The sequence below is a fragment of the Mustela erminea genome, chromosome 3 (assembly GCF_009829155.1).
Source record: "Mustela erminea isolate mMusErm1 chromosome 3, mMusErm1.Pri, whole genome shotgun sequence".
In the NCBI taxonomy this organism is placed as follows: Eukaryota; Metazoa; Chordata; class Mammalia; order Carnivora; family Mustelidae; genus Mustela; species Mustela erminea.
In genome coordinates this window covers 89,993,466-90,020,834 of record NC_045616.1, presented here as the reverse complement: position 1 = coordinate 90,020,834, position 27,369 = coordinate 89,993,466, and positions in this window count along the sequence as shown.

Below are 27,369 nucleotides of genomic sequence, written 5' to 3'. Positions count from 1 at the left end.
GGGTGGAAATCAAGAATCAGGCAGATTCAACCAACTCAGCCACCCAGGCACCCTTGGTTATTGTTTGTTTCATATAGATTGTCTATGATTCGAGCCATATAGCATGTAGCTTTTTCAGACTGGTTTCTTTGACCTAGTGGTATCCATTTAAGGATCATCCATATCTCTTTGTGGCTCGATAGTTCCTCTCTTTTTCTCAGTGAATAATATTCCACTGCGGACACAACATACTTCTCTATCCATTCATCTATTGAATGACATATAGGTGGCTTCCAACTTGTGTCGATCATGACTAAACCTTCGATAAACATTGACTTGAAGGTTCTGTAGACTAAATTTTCCAGTAAATCAAATATACCTAGGAGCATGATTCCTGGATAGTATACTAAGAGTATGTCTAGTTTGGGGTGCTTGGGTGGCTCAGTTGGTTAAGCATTCAACTCTTGATTTTGGCTCAAGTCTTGATCTCAGGGTCCTGGGACCAAGCCCAGTGTAGAGTCCACTTGAGAGTCTCTCTCTCCCTCTGCCCCTCCCCCGACTTGCATAATAGATAAATGAATGAATTAATGAATAAAATCTTTTTAAAAAGAATATGTTTAGCTTTTTTTTTAAACCTGCCAAACTGTTTTCCAAAGTGACAGTACTACTTTTCATTTCTTCCAGCATGAATTAAAGTTCTTTCTCCTTTGCTTCCCTGCCAACATTCACTATTATCGTGTTTGTTTTGTTTTGTTTTCAGCCATTTTTTAAAAGATTTTATTTATTTATTTGACAGAGATCACAATTAGGCAGAGAGGCAGGCACAAAGAAAGGGAGGAGGAAGCAGGCTCCCCGCTGAGCAGAGAGCCCGATGTGGGGCTCGATTCCAGGACCCGGAGATCATGACCTGAGCCAAAGGCAGAGGCCTTAACCCACTGAGCCACCCAGGTGCCCCATGTTTTCAGCTGTTTTAATTAGGATTTGGTAGTATCTCATTACTGTTTTAATTTGACATTCCTTAATGACAGTGTTGAGAATCTTGTCATATGGTCATTTTCCATCTGTTTATCTTTTTTGATGAGGTGTATGTTTACATCTTCTGCCTGTTTTTTAATTGCATTCTTTATTTTTCTGTTGTTGAGTTTTAAAAAATATTTGCCTTTTAGATACAAGTTTTTATCAGAAACATGTTTTGCAAATGTCTCCCAGTGCACGGCTATCTTTCGATTTTAATAGTGCTTTTCACAGAGCAGTATGCTTTAATTTTAATGTTCAGTTTATCAATTTTTCTTTCATGAATCATGATTTTTGTGTTGCATTTAAAAACTCATCAGCAAATCCAAAGTCACTTAGATTTTTCTACTATATATTCTTCTAGAATTTTTATAGTTTCCCATTTTACAATAAAACCTACAATCCATTTTGAGTTAATTTTTGTAAATAGTACAAGGTTGTTCCAGAAATCTTTCTCTTTGTCCTCATTTGGACACCCAGTTGTCCAGCCTCATGTACTGGAAAGACTATCTTTTCTCCATTAAATTGCCTTTGATCCATAGATCAGTTGACTACCTTTGAGTGAATCTGTTTCTGTGTTCTATTCTGTTTGTTGACCTATGTGACTTTTATTTTTTTCACCAATACCATACCATCATGATTATGGTAGCTTTAAATATGTGTACTTTTAAATACTTTTTGTAGTAATCAACTGTCAGTCCTCTAAGTTTGTTCTTCTTCAGCATTATATGGGCTGTCCTGGGACTTTCCCCCTTTCCATGTAAGCTTTAGAATAAGCTTGTCAATATCTGTCAAATAGTTCGCTTGGCTTTTTACTGATATTTCACTGACTCTTCAGAAGAGATCTTGGGAAGAATTGACATTTAAAAATATTGAGTCTTTCCAGAAAAATATGGCTAAGGTCAATGTAAAGGACTTACTCTTAAAAAAAAAAAAAAAGAGTTTCATGGCTTCATGTCTCACATTTAGATCTTTAGTACATTTCAAGTTTATTGTTCTGTGTAGTGTAAAAAAGTAGTCATTTTTACACCATCTTTCATTTTTCTTGCATATATCTGTCCAGTTTTCCTAACACCATTTATTGAACAAACTGTCTTTTCCCCATTGTCTATTCCTGTCTCCTTTTTTATAGATTAATTGACCATTTGCATGTGGGTTTATTTCTGAGCTTTCTATTCTGTTCCATTAAACAATATGTGTAGTTTTGTGCCCGTACCACACTGTTTTGATTACTATAGCTTTGTAGTGTATTTTGGAATATCACTAATCATCAGAGAAGTCCCAATAAAAAATGAAGTGAAAAGATGGGAGGCATAAAGTACTTCCAGTAAAAAGAGAACACGACCACTGAGTTTTGCAATTAAACAGAATAAGAATATTAGGTATGAAGGGATGTCCAGTGAAGTCAGGACATTTCTTTTTTGTCTTTAAAATGGGACATATTGGACTCTGTTTCCATACTGATGAGAAAAGCCTAGACCAATTTATTTCTTGCAGTAGGACCCTGCAACAATAATTCATGAGACATACATTTTCACAGCATCCCCTGTTCCTCTGGGTATTCACATGGAAAAAAATTATCTAAAAATGAAAACTATATGAAGGAACTTTGCTTTGAAATGATTTAATTACTAGGGGAGATAAATATATTTGTGGATTAGTTATCATTTTTTCTGTAGAGTACATTGTCTCTACCATGTCATTGCATTTGTACAGTGAAGTCAGGGTGGTTTATTCATGCTTTTGATTGCATTCTTTCAAAAAAAGAATCAGAAGAGGGGTTTCTATTTGTTTTACCAACTCTGTTGTTTACATTGTGTTCTAGTGTGTATGTATTGACATATATGTGGGGAATTGTGTTATTAGTAGTATGGGCTAAGATCTGTCACTCAGTATATGGTATTCTCTATATTGCTTTTTTGATATTATCCATCCTGAAATATTGAGCTGTCACTAATATTTTTTACTTGGCAGTCCTTGCAATAAACAAAAATGAAATATATGATATTTTGTACATTGAGTACTAATAAATCACCTCTATATGTAAAAAAAAAAAAAAACACGAAAACAAAACAAAAAAACCACAGTGAGGTATTACCTCACACTACTCAGAATGGCTAAATCAAAAAGACAAGAAATAAGATATGGAGAAAAGGGAGCCCTCGTGCCCTGTTAGTGGAAATATAAATTGGTTCATCCACTGTTGAAATCAGTATGGCCTTTCCTCAAAAAAATTAAAAATGGAAATACCATATACTTAAGTAATTGCACTCACCCAAGAAAACAAAACACTAATTAAAAAAGATATATTCATGCCTAAAAAGAAATACTGAGTCTTTCAATCCATGAATACAGAATGTCTCTCCATTTATTTTGATCTTATTTTTTTCTTTTTCCAGAGTTTTGTAGTTTTCTGCATATAGATCTTGTACATATTTTGTTAAATTTACAACTGGATATTTCATTTTTGTACTATTGTAAATGGTATTGTGCTTTTAAATGTTAAAATTCCAATTCTTCATAGAAATTGAAGATTGCGTTGGTGTGTGTGTGTGAGAAAGAGTGAAAGAGAGAGAGAGAGAGAGAGGGAGAGAGGGAGAGAGGGAGAAGTGAGATTTTAAGGAATTGGCTCACAGAACTGTGGGGCTGGCAAATCCAAAGTCTGTAAGGCAAGCTGATAGGCTAGAAATTCAGGTAAGAGTTAATGTTGCAATCTTGAGTCCAACATTTTCAGAGCAAAGCAGGCAAGCTGGAAACTTGGGCAGAATGTCTGTGTTGCAGTCTCAAGGCTAAAGTCCTTCTTTGGGAAATCTAGCATGTGCTCTTTTGGCCTTCACCTGATTGCATAAACTTCACCCACATTATGGAGGGTAATCTGCTTTACTTGAAGCCTGCTGATGTTAATGTTAATCATATTTAAAATACATAACCTTCATAGCAACATCAGATCTAGTGTTTAACCAAATAAGAGGCCATTGTAGCCTACCTCAGGTGACACATACCACTAACCATCACATTGGTGTGCTTTTTGATTCTGTTTTCTGGAAGAGATTGTAGAGAATTGATATCACCTCACTCAAATATTCGATAAAATTTGCCAGTGGAATCATATGGACCTGGTGCTTTTATTTTTATGACATTATTGGTTATTGATTGGATTTTACTAATAGGCACAGGCCTTTTCAGATTATCTCCTTCTCTATGAGTGAGTTTAATAGTTTGTGTCTGTCAAGGAGTTGGTCCATTTCATTTAAGTTCTCATATTTGTAGGCATAGAGCTGTTCATAGTATTCTTGTATTTTTCTTTTTGTCTTTGAGATCCATAATGATGACCTGTCTTTCATGTCTGATATTAGTAATTTGTTTATTTATTTTTGCTTGGTTAGCCAAGTTATCCATTTTTTTCCCTTTGCACAATTTCATTGACTTGTGCTTTAATTTGTATTATTTCTTTTCTTCTTGTTGTTTTATTTCTTATATTTTCTCTGTTTTCTTAGAGTGGACCTTGAGATAGATTATTGATTTTGCATCTTCTTGCTTTTTTAGTATGTATATTTTGGTACTATACCTTATCCTCTAAACACTGCTTTTGCTGTATCTCATGAATTTTGATGTTGATTTTAATTTCAAGTTAGTTTAAAATATTTTTAAATTTCTCTTGAGACTTCACTTTGACCCATTTATTAGTTAGAAATGTGTTGTTTAATCTCCAGATATTTGATGATTATCCAGCTATCATTTTATTATTGCTTTCTAGTTTAATCTCATGGTGGTCTGAAAATATACTTTGTATGATTTTAGGACTTGTAATTTGTTAAGTTTCATGACCCAGAATATGGCCTGACTTGATGAAGGTTTCATGTGAACTTGGTAAGAATATGTATTCGGCTCGTGTTGGATGAAGTATTCTATAAATATCATTTCCCAGTTGATTGATGGTGCTGTTTATTCCAACTCTATTCCTGCTGATTTTTGCTTAGTAGATCAGTAGATTACTGATAGAGGGTTATTGAATTTCTGATTAAGATAGATTTATTTCTCCTTGTAATTCTATTATTTTTGCCTTATGTATTTTGATCCTCTGTTTTCAGATTTGTATATATTAGAGGTTATGACTTTTTAGAGAATTGAGCCCTTTATTATTATATAATAACCTTCTTTATCTCTGATAATTTTCCTTCTTCTAAAGTAGGCTTTGTCTGAAATTAATATAGCTAATTCACATTCTTTTAAATATTAGAATTAGTATGATACAGCTTTCTCCAGTCCCTTGCTTTTTTTTTAAATATGTACAGTTAGCCAACATACAGTATATCATTATTTTTTAATGTAGTGTCCAGCAATTCATTAGTTTCATATAACACCCAGTGCTCATCCCATCATGTGCCCTCCTTAATACCCATCACCTGGTTACCCCATCCCTCCACTACCTTCCCTTCTGTAACCAGCAGTTTGTTTCCAGGAGTCCAGAGTCTCTCATGATTTGTCTCCCTCTCTGATTTCTTCCACTCCCTTACTTTTAACCTGACTATATTTTTATGCTTGAAATGTGTTTCTTGTAGATAACATGCAATTTGGTGTTGGATTTTAATCTGCTATGACAATTTTTGCCTTTTAATTGGTGTAATTAGACTATTCATGTTTAAGGTAACTTGATCTACTTGGATAATAATTATTGTGGTGTTAAGCTCTTTTCATTGCGTTTCTCTGTTTCTTTTCTTATCTTCCTTTTTTCTTGTCTTTTCTGGTTTAAAATGACCACCTTATAATACTTCCATATCCCTGTCATTTCTTACCATATTTATTATATTTCTTTTTCGAACAATTTTGGTGGTTTCCCTAGAGTCATAGTCCACTTTCAAATAAAACCGTACTGCCTCTCAGATGGTACAAACATGTGATAACACAGTATTCCCAGTTCTGCCTTCTTATCCTTATAAAAGTGCTATCATTTATTTTACTTATCCTCATGATATAATCATGCAATATGTGGTTATTATCATTTTGGACAGTTATCTCTGAAATCAATTTAGAATAAGAAAAATTTTACTTTCCTTCATTTATTCATTTTCTAATGTTTTTCCTTCTTTATGTAGGTCCTACTATCTGAGCTATATCATTTTACTCATCCCTTGAAGAACTTAAACTTTTAACATTTCTCACAGGGCTGGTTTGCTGCTGATGAATTACCTTAGGTATTATTTGTTTGAGAGTTTTATTTTCCTCATTTTGAAGGTAGATTTTACTGAATATAGAATTCTAGGGCAGCAAATTTTTTTCTTGCAACATTTAAAATATTTCATTCTACTCTCTTCCTTATATGGTTTCTTACGAGAAATCCAAAGTTGTGTTTTGTTTTTTGTTTTGTTTTTCCTTTTCCCTCTAAAAATAAGTTGTTTTTTGTTCTGGCTTCTTGTAACATTTTTGCTTTGTTTTTGGTTTTCTGAAATTTGAGTGTGATATATCCTGGTGTAGAATTTTTATATTAATTTTGTTTCGTGTTCTCTCAGCTTTCTGGATCTATGGTTTTGTGTCTGTCATTAACTTTACAAAGTTCTCAGCCATTACTACTTCTGTATTTATTCTGTGTTGTTTAGTCTTCTGCTCCTTCTGGTATTCTAATTAAGTATATGTTAAACCTTTAAAAATAATCCCAGTTATCAGATATTATTTATTTATTTATTATTTACGTTCTTTTTTCTTGTATTTTAGTATAGAAAGCTAATAATGACTTATCTTTAGATTCACTGATGTTTTCCTCTGCTGTGTAATCCACTAGACACTACAGCATTAATCAAGGGCATTTTATTTCTGTTACCATGTTTTTTATTTATAGCATTTCTTTTTGATACTTTCTTAAGGTTCCCATCTCTCCACTTCCATTACCCATCTGTTCTTGCATGTTGCCTACCTTCACCATTAGAGTATTTCACAGATTAATCAGTTATTTTGTATATCTAGTCTGATAATTCCAAAATCTGTGTCATATTTGAGTCTGATTCTGATGCTTGTTTTTTCTCTTCAGACTTTGTTTTTTCTTGCCTTTAAGCATGACTTGTAGTTTTTTTTTTTTTTTGAAAGCCAAACATGATATATTATGTAATAAAAACAGGTAAATAGGCCTTTAATTTGAGGTTTTATATTAACCTATAGTTGGAATATGTTTAAAATACAGTGTAACAGTGGGTGTCAGGAGCTTCAAATTACTCTAGTATCTTTGCTTCCCCCCACCCCATGCTCTTATGTTTTCAGGTTTTCCTAAAAATTCCTGAAATAGAGTCATACGTTACAACTAGAGCACTGTTGTGGTGGTGGTAAGGAGGAGGGGAGAGAAGATGACCTATAATTTCATAATTAGCTCTCCGCCTTTTAGTGGGCCTGTGTCCCTGGGCTGTGACCCTCACAAGTGTGTCTTACCTCCACCCCCCACATCTTTAAGTGAGTCAGAAAGGCAAAAGGTGGCTGGAGTTGGGTATTTGCCCTTCTACTTTCTGCCTCAGTGAGATAAGTTACTGATAAAGTCTTTCTCATTAGACAGTAGGTTATTGTTACAGAGAAGGCTTCAAGCGCATTTCAAAGAGTATACTTTTCCCATCCTAAAAGACCCAGGAGCTGATTTTTTTCTCTTCATGATGAGAACTTTGTGGGTACCTGAAGTTAAAACCCACAGAAGTATAACCTGCCCAAGAATGCAGCCCCCAGGGTCTTCTCACTCTCAAAGAATCCCACATTCAGCTTCATCATCAAAGTAACTGTTAAGACTGTCTTTTTTCCACTGTATATTTTTTCCTGTTTTGCCAAAGATTATTTGACCATAGATTTGAGGGTCCATGTCTGGGCCCTCTACTCTGTTCCACTCTTTTTCACTGTTTTTATGCCAGTACCATGCTGTCTTGGTGATCACAGCTTTGTAGTAAAGCTTGAAATCAGGTAACATGATGTTCCCAGTTTTATTTTTGTTTTTCAATATTTCCTTAGCGATTCGGGGTCTCTCCTGATTCCATACAAATTTTTGGATTATTTGCTCCAGCTCTTTGAAAAATACTGGTGGAATTTTGATCGGAATGGCATTAAAAGTATAGATTGCTCTAGGCAGTATAGACATTTTAACAATGTTATTCTTCCAATCCAAGAGCATGGAATGGTCTTCCATCTTTTTGTGTCTTCTTCAATTTCTTTCATGAGTGTTCTGTAGTTCCTTGAGTACAGATCCTTTACCTCTTTGGCTAGGTTTATTCCCAGGTATCTTATGGTTCTTGGTGCTATAGTAAATGGAATCGATTCTCTAATTTCCCTTTCTGTATTTTCATTGTTAGTGTATAAGAAAGCCACTAATTTCTGTACATTGAATTTGTATCCTGCCACATTACTGAATTGCTGTATGAGTTCTAATAGTTTGGGGGTGGATTCTTTTGGGTTTTCTATATAAAGAATCATGTCATCTGCGAAGAGAGAGAGTTTGACTTCTTCATTGCCAATTTGGATACCTTTTATTTCTCTTTGTTGTCTGATTGATGTTGCTAGGACTTCTAATACTATGTTGAACAAGAGTGGTGAGAGTGGGCATCCTTGTTGTGTTCCTGATCTCAACGGGAAGACTGCAAGCTTTTCCCCATTGAGGATGATATTTGCTGTGGGTCTTCCATAGACAGATTTTATGAAGTTCAGGAATGTTCTCTCTATCCCTATACTTTGAAGCATTTTAATCAGGAATGGATGCTGGATTTTGTCAAATGTTTTTTCTGCATCAATTGAGAGGACCATGTGGTTCTTCTCTCTTCTCTTATTGATTTGTTCTATCATATTGATTGATTTGTGAATGTTGAACCATCCTTGCACAGCAAAGGAAACAGTCAACAAAACAAAGAGGGAACCCACGGAATGGGAGAAAATATTTGCAAATGACAGTACAGACAAAAGGTTGATATCCAGGATCTATAAAGAACTCCTCAAACTCAACACTCAAAAAACAAATAATCACCCCCGTCTCAAAAAAATGGGCAGAAGATATGAACAGATACTTCTCCAATGAAGACATACAAATGGCTATCAGACACATGAAAAAATGTTCATCATCACTAGCCATCAGGGAGATTCAAATTAAAACCACATGGAGATACCACCTTACACAAGTTAGAATGGCCAAAATCAGCAGGGCAGGAAACAACATGTGTTGGAGAGGATCTGGAGAAAGGGGAACCCTCTTACACTGTTGGTGGGAATGCAAGTTGGTGCAGCCACTTTGGAGAACAGTGTGGATATTCCTCAAGAAATTAAAAATAGAACTTCCCTATGACCCTGCCATTGCACTACTGGGTATTTACCCCAAAGATACAGATGTAGTGAAAAGCAGGGCCATCTGTACCCCAATGTTTATGGCAGCAATGGCCACGGTCGCCAGACTGTGGAAAGAACCAAGATGCCCCTCAATGGATGAATGGATAAGGAAGATGTGGTCCATATATACTATGGAGTATTATGCCTCCATCAGAAAGGATGAATACCCAACTTTTGTAACAACATGGACGGGACTGGAAGAGATTATGCTGAGTGAAATAAGTCAAGCAGAGAGAGTCAATTATCATATGGTTTCACTTATTTGTGGAACATAACAAATAGCATGGAGGACAAGGGGAGATGGAGAGGAGAAGGGAGTTGAGGGAAATTGGAAGGGGAGGTGAACCATGAGAGACTATGGACTCTGAAAAACAATCTGAGCGTTTTAAAGGGGACTGGAAGAGATTATGCTGAGTGAAATAAGTTAAGCAGAGAGAGTCAATTATCATATGGTTTCACTTATTTGTGGAGCATAACAAATAGCATGGAGGACAAGGGGAGATGGAGAGAAGGGAGTTGAGGGAAATTGGAAGGGGAGGTGAACCATGAGAGACTATGGACTCTGAAAAACAATCTGAGGGTTTTGAAGGGGCAGGCGGTGGGAGGTTGGGGGAACCAGGTGGTGGGTATTAGGGAGGGCATGGATTGCATGGAGCACTGGGTGTGGTGCAAAAACAATAAATACTGTTACGCTGAAAATAAATTTTTTAAAAATTTAAAAAAATTATTGTTGAAATATTCCTACCACGTTATGGCTCCAGAGATTTCAGTGCTAGGGATGTAGAATGCTCTGGATTCCTGCACAATCCTAGCTGTGTTTGCCTGTATTGGGGGATGATGATTTGCCTTGCAACTTTAGTTCTCTGATGAGTCCGAGAAAAGTCATTGATTTTCAGTTTGTTCAGCTTTTGAGGTTGTTGTAAGGATGAGAGTGATGACTTCAAAGTATGTACATGTTGGCACTGAAACCGGAAGACCTTGGGGGAACAAGACAAGGAAGTCAGTCACAAGGGGGATGCAGATTCTTAATTTTGATTGTTAGCCTCAGAAAGAATTTTCAGCTGTGTCCCACTTTTCTCCAATTGAATGAAGTTGGCTATGAACATAAGATGTTGATGCTTAGTCGCCGAGATAGATGTTGAGACGTCTTTTCACCCAGTTTGAGGCCATTAAACATCAGAGAAGGCAGATTTTATAGGCTTTCCTTGGATGTGGCATAGAGGGACAGAGCGGACTGCTCATAATATCTGTGTCCTATTATATGCTCTAGCAGATGACACAGAGCTGGAAAACAGATTGTTGTCATTTGCAAGCATTGTTTTTTCTTTTATTCAGCCAAAGTAATTTTATTTATTACTTGTTAATGTTTGCATCATTTTTTTATCTTTATATATAAATAGGTGCTTTTTTTCTGAACCATTTGAGTGTTATTTGCAGATATCTTATTGCTACTCTATATATTGCCTGAAAATAGGAATTTTCCTGATTAACTATAATATAGTAATTGCACTCAGAAAATTTAATTTAGAATTAATATGATTATGTAGTATTCAGTTCATTTCAAATCCCCCCGCTTATCCCACGAAGGCAATTTGCTGAAATATTTTGATCCATTATTCAATCACAGAGAGTGACTTTCATCTAGGTACTTTTCTAGTTTACTAAACTTTTCATCTAGTTTCATGTCTTTATTTTTCTTCAATCTAGAATAGCTGTCCCAACTTTTTAGAGGTTTTTTTAATGATATCAATATTTTCCAAGAGTCCAGGATGTTTTTCTATTCCGAGTGTCCCTAAGTTTGAGTTTGTGTGATTGTTTTCTGATTATTCAGTTAAGGTTAAGTATCTCAAGCAGAAATACTGTATTAGTTATGTTGTGTCATTTTAAGGAATTACTTCAGGGGACATAGGATGTCTGTTTTTCCCTCCATTGGTGACATTTAATCACCTTGTTTAAGGTGGTATATACCAATGTTTTTTGATAAATAAATCTTTTTTTTCTATAATCATATTTTAATTTTTCTATTTTTTTAATTTTTATTTTTGTAAATGTTAAATATTGGCTGAATATCCAATAGCTTGATCATAGGGTAGTTCTGTTTTTAACTTTTTGAGAAACTTCCATACTGTCTTCCACAGTGGCTGCACAAGTTTACATTACCACCAACAGTGCAAGAAGTTTCCTTTTTCTCCACATTTTCGCCAGCACTTATTGTTTCTTGTGTTTTTTTATTTTAGCCATTCCAACAGGTGCGAGGTGATACCTCATTGTGGTTTTGATTTGCATTTCCCTGATGATAAGTGATGTTAAACATCTTTCTGTGTATCTGTTGGCCATCTGATGTCTTCCTTGGAGAAATATCTGTTAACATCTTTTGCCTATTTCTTAATTGGGTTCATTGATTTTTGGGTGTTGTATCAGTTCATTATGTATTTTGGATACATTTGTAAATATCTGTCCTCATTCTGGAGGCTGCCTTCTAGGTTTCTAGATTATTTCCTTCACTGTGCAGAAGCTTCTTATTTTGATGTTGTCCTGTTACTTCATTTTTGCTTTTGTTTCCCTTGCCTCAGGACACATATCTAAAAAAATATTGCTAAGGCCAATGTCAGAGACATTATTGCCTGTCTTCTCTTCTAGACTTTTTAATGTCTTCAGGTATCACATTTAAGTCTTTAATCCACTTGAGTTTACTTTTGTGTAATGTGTAAGAAAGTGGCCCAGTTTCATTCTTTTGCACATTGCTGACCAATTTTCCCAACACTATTTGTTGAGAAATAACATAACATAATTTCCCCCCAAACATAATCCTTCTTCCTTTGTCAGAGATTAATTGATTATATATTCATGGGTTTACTTCTGGGTTTTCTGTTCTGTTCTATCTATCCATGTGTCTATTTTTGTGCCAGTATCGTACTGTTTTTTTTTAAAGATTTTATTTATTTATTTGACAGACAGAGATCACAAGTAGGCAGAGAGGCAGGCAAAGAGAGAGAGAGGGGAGAAAGCAGGCTCCCCATGGAGCAGAAAGCCCAATGTGGGGCTTGATCCCAGGACTCTGGAATCATGACTGAGCTGAAGGGCAGAGGCTTTAAGCCACTGAGCCACCCAGACGCCCTCCCCATACTGTTTTGATTATTATAGCTTTGTAATATAATTTGAAGTCTGGAATTGTGATTTCCCAAGTTTTGTTATTCTTTTCCAGTTTGATTTGGTTATTCTGGGTCTTTTGTGGTTCCATATAAATTTTTTAATTGAATTTAATCTTTGTGTGTGTGTTCCAAAATTCATTGTTTATGCACCACACCCAGTGCTCCATACAATATGTACCCTTCTTAATCACCACGAGGCTCACCTAACCCTCCACCCCCCTCTCCTCCAAAACCCTCAGTTTATTTCTTAGAGTCTATAGTCTCTCATAGTTTGTCTCCCCCTTCAATTTCCCCCAACTCCCTTCTCCTCTCCATCTCTCAATGTCCTCCATGTTATTCTTTATGCTCCACAAGTAAGTGAAACGATATGATAATTGACTCTCTCTGCTTGGCTTATTTCACTCAACATAATCTCCTCCAGTCCCGTCCTACAAAAGTTGGGTATTCATCCTTTCTGATAGAGGCATAATACTCCTATTATATATATGGACCATATCTTCTTTATCCATTCATCTGTTGAAGGACATGTTGGTTCTTTCCAGTTTGGCAACTGTGGACATTGCTTCTGTGAACACTGGGGTACAGGTGGCCTTTCTTTTCACTACATCTGTATCTTTGGGGTAAATACTCAGTAATGCAATTGCAGGGTCATAGGGAAGCTCAATTTTTAATTTCTTAAGGAATCTCCACACTGTTTTCCAAAGTGGCTGCACCAACTTGCATCCCCACCAACAGTGTAAGAGGGTTCCCCTTTCTCCACATCCCGTCCAAAACTTGTTTACTGTCTTGTTGATTTTGGCCATTCTAACTGGTGTTAGGTGGTATCTCAGTGTGGTTTTGATTTGATTCTCCCTGATAGCTAATGATGATGAACATTTTTTCAAGGACCCTTTGTATGTCTTCATTGGAGAAGTGTCTGTTCATGTCTTCTGCCCATTTTTTGATGTGATTATCTGTTTTGTGTGTGTTGAGTTTGAGGAGTTTCTTATAGATCTTGGATTTTAGCCCTTTGTATTGTCATCTGTGAATATCTTTTCCAGTTCTGTGGGTTGTCACTTTGTTTTGTTGACTGTTCCTTTGCTGTGCAGAAGCTTTTAATTTTAATGAAGTCCCCAAAGTTCATTTTTACTTTTGTTTCCTTTGCCTTTGGGGACATGTCTTGAAAGAAGTTGGTGTGGCTGATGTTGAAGAGGTTATTGCCTATGTTCTTCTGTATGGTTTTTATAGATTCCTGCCTCACGTTGAGGTCTTTTATCTATTTTGAGTTTATCTTTGTGTGTGATGTAAGAGAATGGTCGAGTTTCAGTCTTCTATACATAGCTGTCCAATTTTCCCAGCACCATTTATTGAAGAGACTACCTTTTTTCCAATGTATATTCTTTTCTGCTTTGTCAAAGATTGTTTGACCATAGAGCTGAGGGTCCACGTCTGGGCTCTCTAGTCTGTTCCTCTGGTCTATATGTCTGTTTTTGTGCCAGTTTTCGTGCTGTCTTGTTGATCACAGCTTTGTAGTAAAGCTTGAAATAAGGCAACATGATGACCCCAGTTTTGTTTTTCTTTTTCAACATTTCCTTAACAATTTGGGGTCTCTCCTGGTTCTATACAAATTTTAGGATTGTTTGTTCCAGCTCTTTGAAAATTGCTGGTAGAATTGGGATGCCATTGAAAATATAGATTTCTCTAGGCAGTATAGACATTTTAACAATGTTTATTCTTCCAATCCATGAGCATGGAATGGTCTTCCATCTTTTGTATCTTCTTCGTTTCTTTCATGAGTGTTCTGTAGTTCCTTGAGTACAGATCCTTTACCTCTTTGGTTAGATTTATTGCCAGGTATCTTATGGTTCTTGGTGCTTTAGTAAATGGAATCGATTCTCTAATTTCCCTTTCTATATTTTCATTGTTAGCATATAAGAAAGTAACTGATTTCTGTACATTGATTTTGTATCTGGCCACATTACTTAATTGCTGTATGAATTCTAGTAATTTCTGGGTGGTTGTCCTTTCATTCTTTTGGCTGGCTTTCTGGGAGAGGGGCCTGTCACATTGTTTTCCAGTCAGTCTTGCTTGTGTTGAGTCCTCCTGCTCCCTATCAAGGGGCTAGGCTCTGTGGAAACTGGTTTTTTGGGCTTTTGTTCTCTGGAAGATTTTGTTCTTTGGCAGCTTTTTGCAGCTTTTAGGAGGTTTAGTGGAAAGCAAACTGCACCCAGACCTCCATCTCAGAGAGAACCCTCAGTCTACTCCCCTCTGAGTGGTCCAGAACACACAGACTCACCCTCTGCAAACTCCACTGAGCCATGCAACCTCCCACAGGCGGTGCATGTCCCTAGCCACTGTCTCATGGGTCGCCTGAAGCACCCGCTTGTCTCTGCACCCCCGTGCCACAAAAACCACGAGCGATATTGGTCCAGGGATCCTGCTTCCAGTGGCTGCCTTTGCCAGGACTGCTATCTGGGTTCCAGACCTCAGGTTTCAAAGGTTGCTGCCTGCCTGAGAGATCCCAACCAGAGATAACACACTGAGATTTTCAAGCCCCAGCTGGGAGTGTTCAGACTCTTGGCTGGTGCTAGAGACCCTTGGCTAGTGCCCATACAGACCAAACCTCTTGCAGGCACGGGTGGGGAGTGTGATTCAGATCCCAGTCATGCAGTGTGTGTGCAGATCGCAAAGGCTGTGGTTCTAGAGAGCGCCCACCAGGCTCCCTCATGCAGGGGTGGAGTGTGCCCTGGCAGGAGTGGTGATGCAAGGCTCGCAACCCAGGGGGCTCCAAGACCAGGAACTGGAGGCTCTGCCACTGCACTCTCTGGTGTGGGTGGTCGCCCATGGTGGCCGTCCTGGGTCCATGGGCATAGGCCCATGCCCATGACCTCCCAATTCCACCATTTGCTCTTTAAGACCTTTTGCTCTTTTTGAGTGCTTTTAACCAGACTCCAAGTTAATACTAGTCCCCAGTCATAGGGTACTTTTCTTGGGGTATTACTTTCCAATGGGTAGGTTCTGGTGGCTCCCTCCCCCTTCTGATTATCCTCTGATATCTGTCCGATCATTCCCACTTGGCTTTACCTCTCCACTGGTATCTTCTGCCCCTGTAGAGATCCAGCAGTGTATAATCCTTCATCTCAGGCTGGTTTCATGGGTGGTCAGAGTGTTCTGGTAGATAATTAGCTCACTATAGGGGACAGGTTGAAACAGGGTCTTCTACTTCTCCACCATCTTGCCCCTCTTCTTCCTTCCATATAAATTTTAAGATTGTTTTTTCTAGCCCTATGAAAAATGCTGTTGCTAATTTGATAGGGATTTGATAATAATTTGATAGGGTTGTGTATTACTTTGGGTAGTATAGACATTTTAACAATATTTGTTCTTCCAGTCCTTGAACATGGAAGCATGGAATGTCTTTCTAGTTCTTTGTGTCATCTTCTTTTTTTTTTTTTCTTCCCATCAATGTTTTATAGTTTTCAGAGTACAGGACTTGCCCCTCTTTTGGTTAATTTATTCCTAGGTATTTTATTATTTTGGGTGAAGTTATACATGGGGTTGTTTTCTTAAATACTCTTCCTGCTATTTCATTTTTAGTCTACAGAAATACAACTGATTTCTTTACATTGATTTTGTATCCTCTGACTTTATTGAATTGATTCATCAGTTCTAGTAGTTCGTTGGTGACATCCTTAGTGTTTTCTGCATACAGCACTGTGTCATCTGCATGTAGTGAAAGTTCTTCCTTAACAATCTGGATGCCTTTTATTTCTTTTTGTTGTATGATTGCTGTGGCTAGGACTTCTACTACTATGTTAAAAAGAAGTGGTGAGAATGAATATCCTTGTCTTGTTCCTGGCTTTAGAGGAAAAGCTCTCGGGTTATCTGCATTGAGTATGATGTTCACTGTGGATTTTTCACAGATGGCCTTATTATGTAGAGGTATGTTCCCTCTAAACCTACTTTGTTGAGGGTTTTTATCATGAATTGGTGTTGTACTTTGTCAAAGGCTTTTTCTGTAACTATTAACTTAATCTTATGATTCTTATCCTTCCTCTTTTGATGTGATGTATCACATTGATTGATTTGCAAATATTAAATGAACTTGTATCTTAGGAATAAATCTCACTTGATTGTGGTGAATGATTTTTTTAATGTATTATTGAATTCAGCCTGCTAGTATTTTGTTTAAGATCTTTGCATCTATGTTTATTGGACATATTAGCCCATAGTTTTCTTTTTTTGTGGTGTCTTTATTTGGTTTTGGTATCAGGATAATGCTGGCCTCCTAGAATGAATTTGAAAGCTTTCCTCCCTCTTCCATTTTTTGGAATAGTTTGAGAAAAATAGATATTAACTGTTCTTTAAATGTTTGTTGGAAATCTGCCTGTGAGGCTGTCTGGTCCTGGACTTTTTATTTTGGGAGTTTTTTGATTACTAATTTGATTTCATTTCTGGTAATTAGTCTGTTCAAATTTTCTATTTCTTCGTGCTTCAGTTGTGGTAGGTTACATGTTTCTAGGAATTTACACATTTCTTGTAGGTGTCTAATTTTTTGGTAGATAATTTTTCATAATACTCTCTTACAATTATTTGTATTTCTGTGGTGTTGGTTGTTATTTTTTTTTTATTAGTTTTTTGTTGTTGTTTGTTTGTTTGTTTTAGTTCTTTCTCTCTCTGATGAGTCTGGCTAGGGGTTTTCAATTTTGTTGATCTTTTCAAAGAACTAGCTCCTGGTTTTATTGATGTGTTCTGTTATTTTTCATTTATTTCTGCTGTAAACTTTATTATTTCCCTCTTTCTGCTGGTTTGGGGCTTTGTTTGTTCTTCCTTTTCTAGTTCCTTTAAATGTAAGGTAATGCTGTTTATTTGAGATTTTTCTTGCTTCTTGAGATAGGTTTGTATTGCTATAAACTTCCCTCTTAGAACTGGTTTTGCTGCATTCCAAAGAACTTGGACTGTTATATTTTCTTTTCTTATCTTTTTAAAAATATTTTATTTATTTATTTGACAGAGAGAGAGAGATCACAAGTAGGCAGAGAGGCAGGCAGAAAGAGAGGGGGAAGCAGGCTCCTAACCGAGCAGAAAGCCCAATGCAGGGCTCAATCCCAGGACCCTGAGACCATGACTGGAACCAAAGGCAGAGGCCCAAACCACTGAGCCACCCAGGTGCCCCTGGACTGCTGTATTTTCATTTTTGTTTGTTTCCATGTAATTTTTTATTCTTTCTTTGATTTCTTAGTTGACCCATTCATTGTTCAGTAACATGTTATTTAACCACCATGTATTTGTACTCTTTCCAGATTTTTTTCTCATAGTTGATTTCTAGTTTCATAGTGTTGTATCAGAAAAGATCCAGATATGGACTCTCAACTCTATGGTCAATTAATCTTTGACAAAACAGGAAAAATATACAGTGGAAAAAAGACAGTCTCTTCAATAAATGGTGCTGGGAAAACTGGACGACTATATGTAGAAGAATGAAACTCGACCATTCTCTTACACCATACACAAAGATAAACTCAAAATGGATAAAAGACCTCAATGTGAGACAGGAATCCTAGAGGAGAACATAGGCAGTAATCTCTTCGATATCAGCCACAGCAACTTCTTTCAAGATATGTCTCCAAAGGCAAAGGAAACAAAAGCGAAAATAAACTTTTAGGACTTCATCAAAATCAAAAGCTTCTGCACAGCAAAGGAAACAGTCAAGAAAACAAAGAGGCAACCCACGGAATGGGAGAAGATATTTGCAAATGACAGTACAGACAAAAGGTTGATATCCAGGATCTATAATGAACTCCTCAAACTCAACACACAAAACAGACAATCATATCAAAAAATGGGCAGAAGATATGAACAGACATTTCTCCAATGAATACATACAAATGGCTATCAGACACATGAAAAAATGTTCATCATCACTAGCCATCAGGGAGATTCAAATTAAAACCACATTGAGATATCACCTTATACCAGTTAGAATGGCCAAAATTAACAAGACAGGAAACAACATGTGTTGGAGAGGATGTGGAGAAAGGGGAACCCTCTTACACTGTTGGTGGGAATGCAAGTTGGTGCAGCCACTTTGGAGAACAGTGTGGAGATTCCTCAAGAAATTAAAATTAGAACTTCCCTATGATCCTGCCATTGCACTACTGGGTATTTACCCCAAAGATACAGATGTAGTGAAAAGAAGGGCCATCTGTACCCTAATGTTTATAGCAGCAATGGCCATGGTCGCCTAACTGTGGAAAGAACCAAGATGCCCTTCAACGGATGAATGGATAAGGAAGATATGGTCCATATACACTATGGAGTATTATGCCTCCATCAGAAAGGACGAATACCCAACTTTTGTAGCAACATGGACAGGACTGGAAGAGATTATGCTGAATGAAATAAGTCAAGCAGAGAGTCAATTATCATATGGTTTCACTTATTTGTGGAGCATAACAAAAAGCATGGAGGACATGGGGAGTTAGAGAGGAGAAGGGAGTTGGGGGAAATTGGAAGGAGTGATGAACCATGAGAGACTATAGACTCTGAAAAACAATCTGAAGGGTTTGAAGTGGCGGGGGTGGTGGTTGGGGTACTAGGTAGTGGGTTTTATAGAGGGCACAGATTGCATGGAGCACTGGATGTGGTGAAAAAATAATGAATACTGTTATGCTGAAAATAAATAAAAAATAAATTAAAAAAAAAGATCCATGGTATAACTTGGATTGTTTTGAATTTGTTAAGACATGTTTTATGTCTTAATATGTAACCCATTTTGGAGAATGTTATATATATATACTTGAAAAGAGTGTGTATTCTGCTGTTTTAGGATGGAATGTTCTGAATATATCTGTTAAATCCATCTCATCCATTTGTTATTAAAAATCACTGTTTCCTTGTTGGATTTTCTGTTTGGATGATCTTTCCATTAATGTAAGTGGATTGTCAAAGTCCCCCTACTATTACTGTATTACTATTGTTTAATTCCTTTATGTTTGTTATTAACTGTTTCATGTAGTTGGGTGGTCCCATGTTGGGTACATAAATAATTACAATGGTTAAATCTTCTTGTTGGATTGTCCCCTTTATGATTATATAATGTTCTTCTTTTTCTCTTGTTACAGTCTTTGTTTTAAAATCTACTTGGTCCAGTGTTAAGTATTGCTATCTTGGCTTTCTTTTGACATCGAGCCCTCACTTTCAATTGGCAAGTGTCTTTAGGTCTAAAATGAGTCTTTTGTAGACAGCATATAGATGGGTCTTATTTTTTATCTACTCAGTCACCCTATGTCTTTTGATTGGAGCATTTAGTCCATTTGCATTCAAAGTAATTATTGATAGATTTGTATTTATTTCCATTCTGTTACTTATTTTGCGGTTGTTTTATAGTTTTTCTCTGATCCTTTCTTTTCTTGCTCTTTTTCATAGTTTGTTGCTTTTCTTTATATTTGAATTCCTTTCTTTAATTCTTTGCATATCTATTTCTGGGTTTTGATTTGTGGTTATCGTTAGGTTTATGACATCTTTCACGTATGGTCCTCTATATTAAGTTGATGGTTGCTTAAGTTTGAGCCTATTTTTTACTCCTCTCCCCACCATGTTTTAGATTTGTGGCATCATATTTTACGTCCTTTTATTTTGTGAATTACTTGACTGATATACTTATTTTTACTGCTTTTGTGATTCCTACTTTTCATATTTTCACTTATGGTCTTTCCTTTTCACTCAAAGAATACACTTACTATTTCTTGTAGGACTGCTTTAGTGTCCATGAATTCCTTTATTGTTTTAATTTTATTACTATTTATTTATTTATTTGTTTTTTGTCTGAGAAACTCTATCTCTCCTATTAAGAGTGATAGCCTTGCTGGATAGAGCATTCTTGGCCGCAGATTTTTCCCTTTCAGTACTTTGAATATATCATGCCATTCTCTTCTAGCCTAGGAAGTTTCTGCTAAAAAATCCACTGATAGGGTGCCTGGATGGCTCAGTGAGTTAAAACCTCTGCCTTTGGCTCAGGTCATGATCCCAGGGTTCTGGGGTCGGGCTCTCTGCTTAACAGGGAGCCTGCTTCTCCCTCTCTCTCTGCCTGCCTCTCTGCCTACTTGTGATCTCTGTCTGTCAAATAAATAAATAAAATCTTTTTAAAAAATCTACTGATAGCTTAATGGGGTTTCCCTTGTATTTAACTCTTCTTTTCTCTTGCTGCTTAAAAATTGTTACTTTCACTATCTTTTGATATTTTAATTACTATAGGTCTTGGTGTGAACCTCTTTTATTTGATTTGTTGGGGGATCTCTGTGCTTCCTGGATCTGGATCTCTGTTTCCTTCTCCATATTAGGGAATTTTGCAGCAATTATTTTTTTCAAATATATTTTAGCCCTTTTTCTTTCTTTTCTTCTTCTGGGATCCCTAGAGTGCAAATGTTATTACACTTGATGCAGTCACTGAGTCCCTAAAACTGTTCTAATTTGCATATATTTTCTCTCACTTTATCAGCTTGATTACTCTTCATTACTCTGTCTTCCAGGTCATTAATTAGTTTCTCTGCTTCCTCCAGGCTTCTATTTATTCCACCAAGTGTATTTTTAATTTCCTTTCTTGTGCTCTTCATCTTTGATCTGTTCTTTTTTTATCTCTTTGATAGGGTCTCAGCGATGTCCTCCACTCTTTTCTCAAGTCCAGTGAGTATCTTTATGATCATTACTTTCAGTTATCCATCAGGCAATGTACTTATCTCCATTTCATTTAGGTCTCTTGCTGTGGTTTTGTCCTGTTCTCTCATTTGAGGCATACTCCTCTGTCTTCTCATTTTGTCTACCTCTCTGTACCTGCTTCTGTGTGTAACAAAAGACATCTCTTTCTCCTGCTCTTGAAGGATGGCCTTGTGAAGAAGAGGCTTATAATGACACACAGTGTAATGTCCCTGGTTCCCTAGGAACTGGCACTTCAAGGAATATCTCTTATGTGTGTTGCATGTGCCCTGCTGTTGAGTCCTGGCTGCTTTTTCCTTCAGTCCTGTTATCTGCAGAGGCTCTCTTTGCCTCTTGTGGGGAGCGCCTAGTCCCCTGCTGGGTGGGGCATTTTTTTAACAAGGTGTGCCCTGGTCTTACAAAATGAGATCTGCTGGTGCTGCTATAGGAAACAGAGGCCCCGCCACATGCATAGGTCAGAGACATGGAGTTGGTAGGGTTTCTTCAGGTCTCCTGGGGGGAGGGGGCCCACAACAGAGGAACTGAGGAAAGCATGACTGGGAAGGGCAGAGCCTCTGAATCATAGTGGGGCAGAGTTTGGTGTAAACCAGTTAGGTAGTGAGTGTCGGCACTACACTGGTTCCTGAAGGTGGCTGTGAGTTTATATCGGGGTTTTGGGGGACCGGTGGGGAGGTGGGAGAGGGAAATGGTACCTGCCAGCTCCTTTGTTGCTGGAGGGTTGTCCCTGTGATCCTATGTCTCTGGCACATGCTCTGAGATGAGTAAAGTAAATAACTCTCCCTCCATATGCCACTGGGTGTTTTTTAAACTGCTGCCTCCATGCTGTATCTCTGTGGGCTGTTTGTCCTACTTTCTTGTTACCAGCAGGGACTTACCTTCCTAACACCTTCCAGGCTCTCCCAGAGCCAACCCCTCTGATTTTTAAAATTCCAAGCTTTAAGCCCTACCAGTTGTAAGGACTCACAAAATTTGGCCCCTCTTGCCTTCAAAGCCAGATGTCACAGGGATTTGTCCTCTCTGTGTGTGCTCCCTGGTGTGACAATCTGTTTCTTGTCTTGCTCCATGCCACCAGCTCCCTTCTGACAGCAGATAGCCAGGATCTCATCTCCGCTACACTCCCAAACTGCATCTCTGCCCTTCCAACCTTCTTTGCAATATGGCCTTTTCTGTACATTTAGGTATCAATTTTGTTCTGCTAGGCTTCAGGTCATTTTCTGAATTGTTTATGCTGATATGAATGTCATCTGGTTGGATGCGTGGATTGAAGTGAGCTTAAGGTCCTCCTGCTTCACCATCTTTCCAGCCTGCCCTCCTCATATATATATATATATTTTAATACAAATAAATATGTGTGTGTGTGTGTGTGTGTGTGTGTATACACAATTTACATTAGAGAATTTTGAAGCTGCTGGCACCTGCAGCTACAGACATTATCAGCATGGGTTCATGGACCTCTTTTTATTAAATTACCAAAATCCATTCTTATGATTTTTCATTTTTATACTCAAATATACTCTAGTTTCACCAGTGAGTACCCCTGAAATCTGGTTGTGGAATCCTTCCGACATGCTGCTTTTGATCTTTGAACACACTCTTGTTTTCCATCACAACAGGATGTTCTGCACTTTCTTTGTCCCTTCTATGTAGAAGACCTAGTGTCAGCCATTTCTCAAAGAGCCCGGGTTCCTTTTAGTGGGAAATGGTATTTAGAAATCAAGATCTGGGCACTCCATGTGTTCATTGCTACTGGAGTGTCATTGCTCCTAGCTCCTTTCTGTGGACAAAGTTAAAACATATTTTGAATTATGAGTTCACACTAATGTCCCTGTTAGTCCAACACCGCAGAATTCTTCCTCTTTGTCCTACACTCTGCATTTGTATTTCTCCGCATTTGTATTTCTCTTCCCCCCTCGTGAGGACCAGTACTGTATGAATAGGCACAGTGAGAACTCTGGTTCCCAGCATCAATATAGTTACTCATTGCCCAGATCTATAATACACATAGTACGAATTTCAGAGTTGCTACACCAATACCAATACCAACAACAAATCTCCTAAACAAAGTTTAAGATATCTTTGTTCTTCTTTTTGCCTTTAGAATAAATCTCAATGAGGGTATTTAGAGCAAAGAATTCAAAAGTTACTTGAACGAATCATGTTTTTCTTTTGTGTGATGTCAATATCTATTTGATATTTAGATCAGTTGTCTGTGTTTAATGTTTTTTCATCTTTGCTAATTTATTTGGATTGTTTGATCATGTAAAATATTAACATAGAATCAAAGCCAAAACTATATAAAAAGATATAGTCAAAGTTGTCCCAATAGACCGCTGCACCTCGATCCTGCACCCTATTCCTACCCTTCACCTCTGGGTTATTAATTAACTAATTTTATTCACTTCTGATTTTTTTTTAATCTTTCTCATATTTCTTTTTGCAAAAGTAATAGATGCACACATTTTCTGATTTCATGTTTTTTATTTTTACGTAAAAGCTAAAAATAGTCTTTTGTACTTTGCTTCTTTTCATGTACTGACACATATCCTGACAATCATTCTACATCCGATCACAGGTATCTTCATCTGTTTTTACAGATGCCCATTATTTCACTGTGTGGATGCATTCATAACACGTATTCCAAATTCTAAGGTAGACATATTAGCTTATTTTCAAGTATTTTGCTGTAATAAATAATGCCTCAGTGAATTATCTTGCTCACTTAGGTGTTTGGTTTTGATGATGGTAGGGATAAATATTCATGGTAAATTCCTAGAAGTGAGATTTCTGGGTCTAAAGGCTTTCTAGGTTGGGGCACCTGGGTGGCTCAATGGGTTAAGCATCTGCCTTCAGCTCAGGTCATGATCCCAGAGTCCTGGGATCAAGCCCCGCATCAGGCTCTCTGCTCAGACAGCCTGCTCCCCCCGCCCCCTGCCTACTTGTGATCTCTGTCAAATAAATAAATAAATAAAATCTTTAAAGGCTTTCCAGGTTTTATTGTGTTGTCGTTGTTATTTTTTCACTTGACATGAACTCTTAGGTTCAGTTTTGAAGGCAGTTTTTTTTTTTCTTCTTTTCTTTTCTTTCCTTTTTTTGGGTAGAGGCTTGTAGAGGGATGGGGAGGAAGATGTAAATATTTTGGTTTTGCAAAATTGTCAAAGCTGGGGCAAACTCTTAAATGAAATAATATATAAGTTTAACTTCTCTGGTGTAGAACTTTCAGTCAGGACGCAGGCCTAAACCTGGGAGTAATGAGAAAACTAGTTTTATCCTCCCTCCAGACCTCAAAGAGCTGGGGACCACCCAGTAGGGTGGCCATACTGGGGACTCCAAGGGAGCTATTCATACGGAATAAAATTTTAAATAGTGGCCCTCAGGAGTTAAGGTATATGGCATGCCTGGGAACTTGGACTCCAGAGAGGGAGAGAGCTATTCAGATGATTGACATCTGTAGACAAAAGGGAAGGTTGGCACTAAAGGTTTGAAGAAACAAGGAACCTCCAGATGGTATCACCAACAAAAGTCTGTGTGGGAGTGATGGGATAGATGCAGTGCCATTCAACTCACCTACATTTGGCACACCCTGAAGACAAAGTTCTGTGTGACAGAGGGAAAGCAAACAGTGAGTACCTACTGTATACCATAGACTATAATGTTCATTTTATTGTTTCAGCTACCGTTAATAAGTGTGTAGTGAGGTGATATTAGTATCCCCATTGTATACACAGGGAAGCTGAGACTCAGGGGGTTTCATGCATATCGGATCAACATGCTTTCAGATTGTGATCTCAGTTCCTTACTGCAGTATAATCTTGGGTAAGTCAAGTAACCTGAGACACAGTCTTCTCATCCATCAAAAGGGGAGGCTGATGGGATAATTGGCAACTTAATCTAGTGCAGCCTTGTACCACCAGCAGCAACTGTGTCATCTGGGAACGTCTTAGAAACTAGCTTTCTCTGTCTCATCTCAGAACTAGAACCACAGAGAGGGGTGGTTCAGTAATTTGTGTTTAATGACCCTTCCAAGTGATTCTGAAGCATTCTGGAGGTGGAGAGCCGGTGGTGGAGAGGTTTAAGCTCATGGATTCTGGAGCATGACTGTGTTGAATCCTGTAAGACTCTTCTTTTTAGCTGTATGATCTCGCTTACCTAATCTCAGCTCAATCTGAGTTCACTCAGTTGTAAAATGCAGATTTTAAAAACAGTACCTACCTCATTGAGATTGTCGTGAGGATGTAATGTACATAAGATACCACCATGAGTATTTTATAGCTATTTCTTAAACGGGATGCCTAAACATCAGGGTTGCTGGAAGGAGGGGAGGATTTAGATAATGTGTGTAAAGTGTGCTTGGTATATATATATATATATATATATATATATATATATATATATATATATCTATCTATCTCAATGAACAGTAACAGTCATAATGGTCAGTAGCAATAATGTTGTAATAGTTTGTTCTAAACTCCCAGAGCCAGCAAGGGATGTCACTAGGACTGGAGTGAGCTCTGTTTGTTTCTAATGTCCATACTCTCACTGTACATTACACTGTACCCCTTGTGAACACAGTCTCTGCTTTCAAAAGAAGATAAATCTAAAACAGCCACTCAGAGAGGTGGGCATCCTGGGGGAGAAAAACATAGGACCTGTGAAAAGCTGCAAAAAAGGAAGAAATCCTATGTTGGCCTCAGAGGAAGGAGGCCACCAACACCGGGGAAGTGGCGGAGGAAAGAAGTTGATGACCCGCTGTGTCAGAATTGAAAGGGACATATCATTTCAGCTGGAAACACTCAAAACATCATTATTTCGAAATTGCCAGGCAAATTCAATGGTTGGCATTGCTGTGCTAATGTGTTAATAATAATTCTGCAGTTAGAGACAAGCCTGGGCTGTTAGCATTCAAGGCCACTTAAATTTTAAAGAGTCATTTTATGGAAAGTTTTAATTAGCTCTGGATTGTAACTAACATTCTCTTTAAAAGTGTTGTGGGCGTTTGATTAGGTCTGGGCTCCTGTGGATGGAAATTAGAGCTGGATTGTAGGCATTGCTTTGCCTGTGGGTCTAAGGCTGTTCATCTTTCTGGGCCTCGGCTTGAACTCTGCATGACAGCAGATTCTGGCTGGGGCATCCTGGTCTGTTCTGTGCAAAAGGAGAAGGGTGAAGGGTGAAAGGTGAAGGTTGGTGTGATCCCCGCCTGCAGCCCCTGCCTCGCTCCTCCTGGGGAAAGCTGCACATTCCAGCTTCACACTGCCCTTCACCCCTTCTGGAACCCCATCTAGATGTGCAGTGTCAACTTTGTCCATGGCACTTTTCTTGTAGCATGGTACAGTGGCTCAATGTGAACATAGTCCCAGTGGACCCAGGCTTGAAAAATAGCTTTGCTGCATATAAAATGCTTCTTGAGGTTTATTCATCTCTCAGACTCCCTCTATAAAATGGGGATAAAATGCCAAACACTATTACTGTGGGAATTGGAACTAAACCAGTTGGCACATAGTAGATACTCAAGAAATAATCATTATTATCATTCCCCAGTCACTTCCAACCATGCAAACATTTCGTTCTTTTCGGCCTGTGTCCATCTCAAACTGTTTTATGCTCTCTTCCCTTCCACCCCTGAGGCCAAGGACCTGGCTGACTCCTTTGGACTTCCACTTACTGCTCCCTCTACCCAGTTTCCTCCACGATAATCAAATTTTCATGTTGACAGGAAGATCCACGACACAGGGGCACCGGTGGAATTAAGATTATCGCAAGTTCCCCCAGACTAATGACTGAGGAATACAAAATGGCTCCAGTGGTGTAGCACTTGAGCAGAAAGAAAAATGAGCAGGTTTGAGGTCTGGAGCTTTAGGAACCAGGTGGCCTCTGTTGGTGTTGGAAGTCCAGGCATGAGGGCTGATGGGTACCGATCTGCAGCTGTTACTGGAGGCTATGAGCAGCTTACAGGAAGTCAAGAGATTCAGAAGGGTGAAGGGAATCTCAGGCACCCTTGTGCCTGGGCAGCAGGGTACAGAGAGCCAAACAAAGGCATAAGAACGTGGATATCACCCATCAAGGAATGATGTGGCTTCTGGCAGCTGTCCTGAGTGATCCTGGGGCTTTGGCTGGCCAAATAGTAGGAAAACCAAATGGGACCAGAGGGCAGGCAATGAGCATCCATAGGTCTCTTCCCGATGGTGGACCATCC